Raw genomic sequence first — 11,806 nt, 5'->3', positions numbered from 1 at the left:
TTTATCCAGCAAGACTGTCATTCAAAATAGGAGAGATAAAAAGTTTCCCAGACAAACAGAAATTAAAGGAGTTTGTGAACTCTAAACCAGCCCTGCAAGAAATTTTAAGGGGGACTCTCCTGATATAAATATACATATATAATCAACCAAAAGCAACAGAGATTAGAAATGACCAGAGAACACCACCAGAAACTACAACTCTACAAGCATCATAATCGCAAGAAATTCATATCTTTCAGTACTCACTCTAAACGTCACTGGACTCAATGCTCCAATCAAAAGACCTAGGGTAACAGAATGGATAAGAAAACAAGATCCATGTATCTGCTGTTTACCAGAGACCCACTTTAGACCTAAAGACACCTTCAGATTGAAAATAAGGGGATGGAGAACCATCCATCATGCTAATGGTCAACAAAGAAAGCTGGAGTAACCATACTTCTATCAGACAATCTAGACTTTAAAAGAAAGACTGTATCAAGAGATCCAGAGGGGCATTATATCATAATCAAGGGGTCTGTCCATCAAGAGACCTAACAATTGTAAACTTTTATGCGCCAAATGTGCAAGCACCCAAATATATAAATCAATTAATCACAAACATAAAGAAACTCATCGATAGTAATACCATAATAGTAGGAGACATCAACACCCCACCTGGACGGATCACCTAATCAAAAAATCAGCAAGGAAACAATAGCTTTGAATGACACACTGGACCAGATGGACTGAACAGATGTATGCAGAACATTTCATTAAAGCATAAGAATATACATTCTTCTCCAGTGCACATGGAATGTTCTCCAAAATAGACCATATACTGGGACACAAATCAGCCCTCAACAAGTACAAAAAAATTGAGATCATACCGTGCTTATTTTCAGACCACAACACTATGAAACTCGAAAACAACCACAAGAAAAAATTTGGAAGGGTAACAAATACTTGGAGACTGAAGAACATTCTACTAAAGAATGAATGGGCTAACCAAGCAGTTAAAGAGGAAATTTAAAAGTATATGGAAGTCAATGAAAATGATAACACCACAACCCAAAACCTCTGGGACACAGCAAAGGCGTTCATAAGAGGAAAGTATATAGCAATACAGGCCTTCCTAAAGAAGGAAGAAAGATCTCAGATACACAACCTAACCTTATGCCTTAAGGAGCTGGAAAAAGAACAGCAAAATAAAAGCCAAAACCAGCAGAAGACAGGAAATAATAAAGATGAAAGCAGGAATTAATGCTATTGAAACCAAAAAAAACAGTACAACAGATCAATGAAACCAGAAGTGGCTCTTTGAAAAAATTAACAAAATTGATAAACCATTAGCCAGTCTGATCAAAAAGAAAAAGGAAAGCACCCAAATAAATAAAATCAAGAATGAAAGAGGAGAGATCACAACTAACACAGTAGAAATACAAACAATAATAAGAGACAATTATGAGCAATTATATGCCAATAAAATGGGCAATCTGGAAGAAATGGACAAATTCCTAGAAACACTACCAAACACTACCAAAACTGAAACAGGAAGAAATAGAAAATTTGAACAGACCCATAACCAGTAAGGAAATCGAATTAGTAATCAAAAAAACTCCCAAAATCAAGAGTCCATGGCGAGATGGCTTTCCAGGGGAATTCCAAAAAACATTTAAAGAAGAGTTAATACCTATTCTTTTGAAGCTGTTCCAAGAAATAGAAATGGAAGGAAAACTTCCAAACTCTTTCTATGAAGCCAGCATTACCTTGATTCCAAAACCAGACAGAGACCCTACTAAAAAGGAGAACTATAGACCAATTTCCCTGATGAACATGGATGCAAAAATCCTCAACAAGATATTAGCCAACTGGATCCAACAATACATTAAAAAAATTATTCACCACAACCAAGTGGGATTTATACCTGGGATGCAGGGCTGGTTCAATATTCACAAAACAATTAACGTGATTCATCACATCAATAAAAGAAAGGACAAGAACCATAGGATCCTCTCAATAGATGCAGATAAAGCATTTGACAAAATACAGCATCTTTTCTTGATAAAAACTCTCAAGAAAGGAGAGATAGAAAGAGCATACCTCGAGATCATAAAAGCCATTTACAAATGACCCAACGCTACTGCTAATATCATCCTCAATGGGGAAAACCTGACAGCTTTCCCCCTAAGGTCAGGAACAAGACAGGGAAGTCTACTCTTGCCATTGTTACTCAACACAGTATTAGAAGTCTTTGTCTCTGCAATCAGACAACACAAAGAAATAAAAGGCATCCAAGTTGGCCAGGAGGGGGTCAAACTTTCACTCTTCGCAGATGACCTGATACTCTATATTGAAAACCCAAAAGATTCTACCAAAAAATTGCTAGAATTGATTCATGAATTCAGCAAGGTTTCAGGATATAAAATCAATGCACAGAAATCGGTTGCCTTCCTATACACCAACAATGAAGTGACAGAAAGAGAAATCAAGGAATCAATCTCATTTACAGTTGTGCAAAAAACCATAAAATACCTAGGAATAAATCTAACCAAAGAGGTGAAAACTCCATACACTGAAAACTATAGAAAGCTTATGAAAGAAATTGAAGACACCAAAAAATGGAAAAAGATTTCACGCTCCTGGAAAGGAAGAACAATTTTTGTTAAAATGCTGTTACTACCCAAAGCAATCTACATATTCAATGCAATTCCTATCAAAATAACACCAGCATTCTTCACAGAGCTAGAACAAATAATCCTAAAATTTGTATGGAACCAGAAACGACCCCGAATAGCCAAAGCGATCTTGAAAAAGAAAACCAAACCAGGAGGCATCACAGTCCCAGACTTCAAGCTATATTAGAAAGCTGTAATCGTCAAGACAGTATGGTACTGGCACAAGAACAGACACTCAGATCAACGGAACAGAATAGAGAACCCAGAAATGGACCCACAAACTTATGGCCAACTAATCTTGGACAAAGCAGGAAAGAACATCCAATGGAATAAAGACAGTCTCTTCAGCAAGTGGTGCTGGGAAAACTGGACAGCGACATGCAGAAGAATGAACCTGGACAACTTTCTTACACCATAACACAAAAATAAACTCAAAATGGATGAAAGACCTCAATGTATGACAGGAAGCCATCAAAATCCTTGAGGAGAAAGCAGGCAAAAACCTCTTTGATATTGGCTGCGGCAACTTCTTACTCAACACGTCTCTGGAGTCAAGGGAAACAAAAGCAAAAATGAACTGTTGGGACCTCATCAAAATAAAAAGCTTCTGCACAGAGAAGGAAACAATCAGCAAAACTAAAAGGCAACCGACAGAATGGGAGAAGATATTTGCAAATGACATATCAGATAAAGGGTTAGTATCCAAAATCTACAAAGAACTTATCAAACTCAACACCCAAAAAACAAATAATCCAGTGAAGAAATGGGCAAAAGACATGAATATACACTTCTCCACGGAAGACATCCACATGGCCAACTGGGACATGAAAAAATGCTCAACATAACTCATCATCAGGGAAACACAAATCAAACCCACAATGAGATACCACCTTACACCTGTCAGAATGGCTAACATGAACAACCCAGGCAACAATAGATGTTGGCGAGGATGCAGAGAAAGAGGATCTCTTTTGCACTGTTGGTGGGAATGCAAGCTGGTGTAGCCACTCTGGAAAACAGTATGGAAGTTCCTCAAAAAAATAAAAATAGAACTACCCTATGACGCAGCAATTGTACTACTAGGCATTTATCCACGGGATTCAGGTGTGCTGTTTCAAAGGGAGACATGCACCGCCACATTTATAGCAGCACTATGAACAATAGCCAAAGTATGGAAAGAGCCCAAATGTCCATCGATGGATGAATGCATAAACAAGAGGTTGTGTACATATATACCCATACATACATACACCTACAATGGAGTATTACTTGGCAATCAAAAAGAATGAAATCTTGCCATTTGTAACTATGTGGATGGAACTGGAGGTTATTAATATGCTAAATGAATTTAGTCAGAAAAAGACAAAAATCATATGACTTCACTCATATGAGGACTATAAGAGACAAAACAGATGAACATTAGGGAAGGGAAACAAAAATAATATAAAAACAGGGAGGGGGACAAAACAGAAGAAACTCATAAATATTGAGAATAAACTGAGTGTTACTGTAGGGGCTGTGGGAGGGGGGATGGGCTAAATGGGTAAGGGGCACTAAGGAATCTACTCCTGAAATCATTGTTGCACTATATGCTAACTAATTTGGATGTCAATTAAAAAAAATAGAAAATAAAAGAAGTTAAATAAAAGAAAATAGACATTGGCTGTATTTTCTGTGTAAGAAACTTAATATTTAAATGTTTTAATAAAACATGACAGAGATATATTACATAACTGAGAAAATTATAGGATATAAAAATGCTTCAAAATGAATAGGGAAAAAGAACTTTGGTGAACTAAGTTGTTTTCTGATAAATTTAAGCTTTTGTGAGTGAATGTAGGCTTTTATCTATATGGTGGTCATTCAATTACACAAATGCAAAATTGGAAGTTACCAGACAGCTATATTTTACTTCACTCAAATATCTGAAAATGACACCCAATCTTGTTTTTGCTATAATTTTATGGATTTTTTGTGCTCATTTTATATGAAAGTGATGTCCAAGAACTGCTAAAGTTATGGGAAGAATACCTAAAAGTTAAGTGCTTACACGGCCATATGTAGTGTAAGTCACATGAAGGTTGTTCTTCATGTTTTCTGAGTATATTTAAAATAATGATACATGACCTGTTTGATGGTTCTGAACATTATTTCTTATACTTTGTGGTACTTTTTGACATACTGGGGGGGACTGGCTTGTGAAAAGCTCCACCCTCCCCCACACACACACACATACACACACAAGAATATGTAATGATAAAACTTAGTGACACAACAATGGTCCTAGTTAAGGAAAAAAGAATATACTGTGGAAAACAGAATGAATTAAAAGAGTGCAGTTTAGATAGAGGGAGAGAGAGGAGAATTTTAACAAAACTTGAGAGAGGTTTATTAAGTATTTAGGGGCTCTGTGACACCGGATTCCCTGATTAGTAGGGAAAAACAATTTTGATGGTAAGAAAGGATTTCTCTTTTTTACTTTTGGGTGACTAGAGCATCTTCTTCTGCAAACTCTGGAGTCAACTGAAAGTCAGATGGGACAAGTTTTAAAAAGAGGAAAGAATAATTTCAGGCCTCAAAAGATAGAGGGACAAAATGCTAAGTTAACAATACTCTTTGTTTTGACTATATGTATTAGCTTACTGGGGATGTTAAAATTACTGACCAAATTGTAGCCTATAAATATTCATATAAAAAAAGAATAAAATAGGGCCAAATAATCAAAATGACAACTCAGATTTACTAACTTTAACTCATGGCTTAAAAAAAGAAATGGAAAATGTTCTTTGTCCCTACTGAGATGACATCATTAAAGAGGAAACTTGTTCCACTTGAGTTGGGAAAACGGTCGGTTGAGTTCAGTATCACAGGGAGTAGTGAAAAGGATGGGCAGCAGGGTAGCCGGCTAGTAAGGGGAAGGATAAAAAAATAGCAAGAGTAACCACTGGGGCCCAAAACATGAGTCTGCAGCAAGAGGCACTTCCAAATCTAAAGAGCAAAGCTTCAGCAGTGTCGGAGGAGGCAACTTTCAGATGGGACCAGAACCAATGGTTGTGGCCACTTGGGATCCTTCTAGGTGTTACAGCAAACTACTCATAGCCCTGAGTAAGGCAGATTAGGTAAAGTTTGCTATACCTCACAGCAGCAGGCTGGTGGAGATGAAGTCCAATGATAAGCCTGAAAGAAAGAGTAGCCAAAGCCAAAAACCCTAAATGGGAACAGTAATATATGAAGAGAAGAGAAATGTGTTTTATCTATGCCGAACTACTTAACAGTCTTCTGTATGCCCTACCATTTCACTCATTATCCCATCACGTTGAGAGCATGGGTGTTTAAAACAAGATAGCCTCAAACAGCGTAGTAGCTTGAGATATCTAAGAAAAAGGTACCTACTTCTTTGGGTCAGAGATTTCACATGTCTAAAGGGAAGGGGTAATGCCTTAGAATGACTGAGGTGCAGGGCCTCAGAGAGTGTCCTGGGGGCACAAAGTAAAGGCTAATTTGTTTGCCCTTTGTCATGCTCTCACCTCTGCCAGGAAGTACTGATCTAACAGTTCAATCCTGATGAAGTTATTTACCCTTCAATTCTCAGTTCTGATCACTTCCTCAGTGGACCCTCATTCCAACTCTCATTTTGGATTCATTCCATTTAGTTTATACTGTTACTAGAATTTGATATTATAGTTGGTTGTTACAATGTTAGTCCATCTCATTAGGTAATAAGTTTCTTGAAATCACTGACTATATCTTATCAATAACTGTAACCCAAACACTGAACATAGGGCCTGGAATAGCATACTCATTAATGCTTTGCTGAAATGATTTGAATTAAATGCATGACAACTCACATCAAAAAGTCTTGCCTTATTTACTTTATTATAAAGCCCCAATCTGCCTCGTACTGTCACACTGGTACTTACTTTGCATGCTTTAGCTTGTAACTCGGATGCACTGCAATGTCTGTTTCTTTTCTGGACAGTCTTTGAGAACACAATTTAAGACATCTTATTTTTCAGAATCCAGGCATCCACAGTACCTAGCACATTTTCAGTGCCCAATATGTGCTCATTGAGAACTTAAATAAATAAGTGGCTGGATGGTTGAATCTATTAAGACAATAACATTTAAAAACTAGGAAAATGACATGTAATGAATGCCTACCTTTTAACCTAGGATTTATAAATTTGGTATGATATAAAGCATAATGCATTTTTCATTTATGCTTTAGTGAACCATAAAAAGAAAAGGCAAATTATCAAGTATAACTTCTTTTTGATCTATTAGCTGGTTAATCTTCATCATCTTCAAATCAAGTTTTATGTTGACTATTATTCCTATTTCATGACTAATATATTTTACTGACAGATTATTTTGCTCAGAGGATGGTGGCAAGAAAACTAAATTTTCTTCATCTTAATAGTTTATTCATTTGTTTGTGAAGACAATTACCATGTCAATATATGTTAGCACTAACACAGGCTTAAAAATGTTCTATTTACTGTTCAGAATGTAATAATATCCTGTCTACACAGATCATGATTTAAGTTGTATCTCCTCAAATCTAATATGGTCCTGTCACAGCTCAGCTTAGAGCTTACTGTGATATAGTTAGTGAATGTGGAAGAAATCAATATAGGCTTCTTAGCATGGCCTACGTGGTCTTTCACAGTCTCATTTTAATTCATCTCCAGCCTAATTTCTTAAAAGTCCTGTCATTAACCTCTGTAATAGCCACCCTGAACTCCTCACCATTCTCTATATGTGTCAGATTCTTAAAAAAAAAATCTACCTTTATTTCCTTTTTCTTTCTCTCTCTCTTTATTTTCAGTAGAGGTCTTTCTTCCACACCCACTCCTATTTCCCTATTCCAAGGATCTATCTTGTTCTACCTGGACATTGTATATCTCCCCATTGGTCTACCCACATGATTTTTAATTAGCTTTCCATGGTGTATCCAGGATATAGTTACAAAATTCTGAAAATTGTTCACAATACATTACAAAATTCCAGTTGTTCATAGGATGAGGACTAACCAACATGACCTGCCCCACTTCTCCAGTCTCCCCAAATCCCATCTTCATTTTCATTATCTATGCTCAACCACCTTGCCTTCATTGCTTTTTTTTCATTTGCTTCAAATATCATGCTCCCTCATAACAGTACCATGATGCTTCCTTTACCTGGGAATTTCTTCTGGCATACCCTTTTCCACTTAGTAAACTCTTATTTATCTTTCAAATAACAATATAAAAATCATGGCTTTGGTTTTCCAGTTTCTTCTTGGATTGAAAAGCTGTGGAAAGAGTTCTGTTATCACCCTGACAAAACCAAAAATCCAGGCAAAATGCGAATTCATCACTTTTCTTGAACCAAAGAACTGAGGTCTCGGCACAACCAACTAATGTCCAATCTAAGGAGAGACTAAAGCCTGAGGGAATAGGTAGGACCTGAGCACTTCTCCACCTGGGATGATGTAGCCAAGCATGATACGAATAAGGCAGCTTGACATGCTAACAAATTAGCTGCTGACTGCACATCACTGTGAAGTTTGGAGACCTCAGGTGCTGTGTGTACAGGGGGAGTTCACACTTGTAGATTTCTCCACATGCATCTCATAAGATATTCACAAAAAGATTGGTGAAAATTCTGGGGAAGGGTCTCTCATGGTGCAGGGTTGGGGGAGGGGAACGGTAATGTCAGCAGGAGAAGTGCAAGCCTCATTTAAATACTTCTTCCCCATCTGCCCTTACAGACCTTACTGTGGTAAAAGAACAATACACACTGCAGTTTTTAGGGCATTAGTGAAAACTAGTGAAAAAGTAATGGGGGACAGATCAGAATACTTGTTTATCCGGAACTACAACTGGAATAGGGATGAATATATTTTACTACTAGACTAAAACTTAATGAGTAACAGGTGAACAGTTCTCCTGCAAGAGGACCAGGATAGAGCAAGACTGGAGAGGAACTCTCAGGAACGCTGAAAGGAGAAGACCTAAAGCTGAGGATGAATCAGAAATGATAAAACCATGTAGAAAACCATCCCCAACCTGAACACAAATTATCTCCAGGGGAATTAGGTGACCAAGGTGCACTGAGGATAGCAACAGCAACAAACAACCAAGCCAAGGCCACTTCTGTTTAGATGGCTTCAAATCTACACAATAAAGGTCTAGCAGAAGGAAAGGCATGCTAATTTCTAGACCCCCCCCCAAAGTTGTTTACTTCAGTATCTACTGTCTTAGAATGTCCAGTTTCTTTCTACAAAAGATTATGAGGTTTATGAAAAGGCAAATAATGAACAATGCATTTCCAAAAGACAAAAAATAATCAATAGAACCAGGCTCATATCTGACATATATATCAAAAAGCTATGAGCAGAATGTTAAAATCAATGCTATACAGTCGGCCCTTGAACGACATTGGTTTGACCTATATGTATCCACAGAACATAGATTAAAAAAAATTCACAGCACAGTATTATAAATATATTTTCTCCTCATGATTTTCTTAAAACATTTTCTTCTGTCCAGCTTACTGTATTGTAAAAGTACAGTATAAAATGCTTATAACATACAAAATATGTGTTAATCAGTGGTTAATGTTACTGGTAAGACTCCCAGTCAACAATAGGCTATTGGCCAGCAGATCACTTGTGGAGAGCTTTGGGTGTCTCTGGGTGTTTCAAATAGTCTCTCATGGCAGTGAAGCCCAAGCTTGCCCAAGCCCAAGCATTTGCTGATGGAATCAGCAAGATGGGTTTTAGCAGCCGCTGGAGTCGAGTTTGATGAAGAATTTTTAGAAACGAGAACAGTGGCAGAAACTCCAGGATGGTAACCACCTACTGTTCCAACAAGTGCCAATGGTTGAAATTGATGGAATGAAGTTGGTGCAGACCAGAAGCATTCTCCAACTACATTGTGGAGACCATCATCTCTTTGGCAAGGACCTCAAGGAGAGAACCTGATTGACATGACTACGGAGGGGATCCTAGATCTCATGGAACTGATTGCTGTTCATCCTTTCCTAAAACCAGATGATCAACAAGAAGACATGATAACATGGCCCAGAAGTCTATAATTAGATACTTGCCCATGTTTGAAAAGGTTTTAAAGGATAATGACCAAAAGGTTTCTTGTTGGTAATTAGCTAAGCCTTGTGGGTGTGATTCTACTCTAAACCATTCTGTCTCTGGAAGAGGAAGTCCCCAATATCCTGTCTGAACCTCCCAGAGTTCTACAGTGGAACTAAGTAATATTGCTACAGTTAAGAAATTCCTTGAATCTGGCAGCATGAAGAAAACTCCTCTGGATGACATCTATTAAGAAACATCTACATCTTTATGCTGTAAAACATCACATTCATCTGTGAGTGAGAGCTAGTCCTAGAGATTTCTGTGTCCACCGTAGCATTTGAACTGATGCCAGGCTGTCATGATCCCAGCTCTGTCATGGTGCTATGTATAATTGTCCCTAAGTTGGGTGTTTCATGTCAAGATCTTTGCTAGAAACATTGACATGTTTTTGTCCAGTGAATAATTGTTTTGAGGTTTTTCTGAGAACTTTTTTGGAGAGGCTGGCATTTAACTTAGATCTGATGTAGTTCCTCATTTCCTGATGACAAGGCTGAGCAAGACCTCATGTTCTCCCTTGAGTTTCTGTGTCCTCTCCTTATCCCATCCTAAATGCCCTCCAGTCTCTTCCTAATTTTTAGTGTTTAATAACAACAGAATATCTAGTGAATAACTCCTCTCAGCTGTAAAACATCCATGGTAGCAGCGATTGTAGTCAATAGTAGCCAAAATAAAGAATTTACAAATAACCCCACCTTCCACGGTTGGCTACTGGGAGGAGTCAAAAGTTATATGTGGGCTTTTGGCCACACAGGGGGTTGGTACCTGTAAGTCCCCCTTATTGAAGTTTCAACTGTAATATGATAAAATGACTAATAAAAGAAGTGGACAGTGTGCAGGATCCGATGGGTAATTTTAGCAGAGAAATGGAATCTATAAGAAAGAAACAAATGAAAATGCTAGAAGCAAATAAAAAACATGATTAAAGATTAAAAATGATTCCTATGGTCAACATACCCTGCCCCCACAAAAAAGAGGAAAAGATAAAAAAAAAATCAATGGCTTTGAAGATAGGTTAAAAAAAAGGTATAAAACTAGAACAGAGGATCCAAGGGCTATTGGACAATATTAACTGGTTTAATAAATGTATTATTCTTGGAATCCTAGGAGGTGAAAAGAAAGTGAAGAGGAGAAATATTTGAATAATGGCAGCAAATTTTCCAAAATTAGTCTCACACACACACACACACACACACACACACACACACACACACACGCCACACATATCAAGGCCTGTTATATTCAAACTCCTGAAAATAAATGAAAATGAAGAAAACTTGAAGGTAGCCAGAGAAAAAAGACACATTAAACAAAAAGACCAAAGAGTTACAGCACACTTCTCATTTCAAGCCATGCAAGCTAGATACAATGAATTGCCATATTTAAAGTGCTAAAAAATAAATAAATACTGCCCACATAAAATCCTATAGTTCCCAAAATATCTGTCAAAGTGAAGGAAAAAATACCTGCTTTCATTTACTCACACACTCACAATTTATTTCTAGTAGACTTGCACCACAAGAGATATTAAGGAAAATTCTTCAGGTAGAAAGAATATGAAACCAGACAGAAAGGTATATAAACTAAAAAGAAGGATGAAGCTTGACATGGAATAAATGAATAAAAGTATAGAATTCAGTTTTTTTCCCTTACTTTAAATAGCTGTAATAGATAGCTTTGTCTAAAGCAAAAAACAGTGATATATTGTATGCTTAAAGCATACGTTAAAAGTAAAATGTATGACCTAAATAGCACATGGGATTGGAAGGAACAGTTGATATATTTAGCTGTAAGCATCTTGCTCTACACATTAAGTGATGTAATATACCTGAGTAGACAGCATTAATGTAACATAACATATAGTGTAAGACTCTGTGCAAGGGTTTAAACCCTAGGAACAACTACTAATTTTTTTTTATGTTATAAATAATTCCATAGTAGAGACAAAATAGGATTATAAAACATGCTCAACTAACTCAGGAGAAGGCATTAATTCTGTTTATTATATACACTTATA

The 11,806-nt window shown here is 37.0% G+C and overlaps 1 pseudogene; it reads left to right on the top strand.

The window, feature by feature from the left end:
- The first annotated feature begins 9,398 nt into the window (after positions 1-9,398).
- On the top strand, positions 9,399-9,982 carry LOC101092382 (annotated as a pseudogene).
- Positions 9,983-11,806: the final 1,824 nt, after the last annotated feature.

Source organism: Felis catus, chromosome C1 (assembly GCF_018350175.1).
Source record: "Felis catus isolate Fca126 chromosome C1, F.catus_Fca126_mat1.0, whole genome shotgun sequence".
NCBI lineage: Eukaryota > Metazoa > Chordata > Mammalia > Carnivora > Felidae > Felis > Felis catus.
The sequence above is the reverse complement of the archived record's forward strand: the minus strand, read 5'-3'. Positions and strand labels throughout refer to the sequence as shown.